Here is a 1,884-nt window from a genome sequence, read left to right as displayed (position 1 = left end):
CAGTTATCACTTCCAATATTTATAGCACACTGACTATAACAAACTAATAGTAGATAATCTTTTTTGGTGTGTTGCATTGGTTATATTTATAGGCGTGTGAAGAGTTTCTAGAAAATTCAGATTAAATAACAATACAAAGCTACATTAAGCATTTAGTACATACATATATTGTTGATTCTTATACTCGAGAATATTCTGCAACTTTGGAGAATAGGCGGGAGTTTTGCAATACATATTTATAAGTATAAGCTATGTATGTTTCTAAATATAAATTTAATCTAAACAAACGTCGATATTAAAATAAATATATAATAACAAATTCGTTACACCAGCGACAATCATGTCCAAAAATGGTTCACGCTCATTACGCGCCCGAAGAGACGAAGCATCTCCTTCCTTAGAGAATTAAAAATTGGTGTCAGACAATTTTTAACTAAGATATTAGTATATATATATATATACATGGGTAACAATACAATTAATACAAATAATTTTATGATCATAAAACTATATATCCCGTGAAAGTGCATCAGCACAAATGTTATCAACCCCTTTTACAATGATAATCTCCAAATCATACTCTTGTAGTGATAAACTGCAATTTAAAAGTCTTATGTTTTGTTTTTCTTTTTTCTTTCCTTCTGTCTTTTTCTTTCTTCCTTTTCTGATTAGATATCCCATAGTGGGTAACAATACTAAGACCATGTCCTCATAATGGAACTTACGTTCTTCAAGAGCTGGAAAAGGTTTTAAAGGAGCAACAGGAATTTTTTGGTTACATTTTCCGATTAACTGACATGTATGACAAGTTTTATAAAACTGACAAACGTCTAGCCTAATTTTTTGCCAATTTTTTGGAGTTCATGGGCATCATTTTATATTTCAGAACGATATGCTTTAGGAACAACGACTTGTTAAACAATGGCCCAGTCCTCTGAAGCTGGCACGTCTGGTGGTCTCCATTTCCTCATAAGCACACAATTTTTAAAAAAATAACCATTCGGAATTTTCTCTAGTTCATCTTTTGGGAGTGCATTTTAAATAGTGACGAGATCTGCGGAGTCTTTTGTTACTCAGTGATAAGTTTACTTTTAGTAAATGGAACTTCACCAAGTGAATCAGATCACTCACGTCCATCGTTGTTCCTCACCGAAGAATGATCAGTGGGACAATTATCCACAAGATTCTCATTGGATACAAAAATGTCTGAGACAAATCTATAATATCGTCCTCTGAATCATGTCTATCATTTGTTTTTGGCTTAATTTCTTAGCTTGAACTCGAGTCACAATACACGAGGGACACACATCAGGATTCTCCTCAATGACAACATCATCCTTAGATGAAACAGTGATCGGCTTGCTAACCATTTTAGGTTTGGCAACAACTTTTACCCCAGCCAAATCGTTTCCCAATAATAATAACACACCTTTAATTGTCAGAGTAGGTCTTACTCCAACCACAACTGGTCCCAAAACTAGGTCTGATGCTAAATGAATACTATGAAGAAGAACATTAACGAAGCTACCCTCAATACCCTGAGCAATAACAGACTCACCAGTGGCAGAACTCGAATCTCAAGGCAATATACCTTCTAACAACAATGATTCAGTCGCCCCAGTATCATGTAGAATACGTGTGGGTTTGGTATTGGCAGTGTCATTTGTCACAGACACAGAACCAACAGACAAAAAAAGTCTAAATTCCTCCCTGATTACATCATCCTTTACATCAGTGGCCAAACCAACAACATCTGGTGATCTGGTAAAACTACGTCCAGATGTGGACACAAATGCACTGGGTGTTGCCTCCTATGTTTTTTTTAAAACACCGACAGTTGGACATTACATGACCAGGTTTTTTACAAAAATGACAGACAGGCCT

This window comes from Limulus polyphemus, unplaced genomic scaffold (assembly GCF_000517525.1).
Source record: "Limulus polyphemus unplaced genomic scaffold, Limulus_polyphemus-2.1.2 Scaffold2334, whole genome shotgun sequence".
Lineage (NCBI taxonomy): Eukaryota > Metazoa > Arthropoda > Merostomata > Xiphosura > Limulidae > Limulus > Limulus polyphemus.
The sequence above is the reverse complement of the archived record's forward strand: the minus strand, read 5'-3'. Positions refer to the sequence as shown.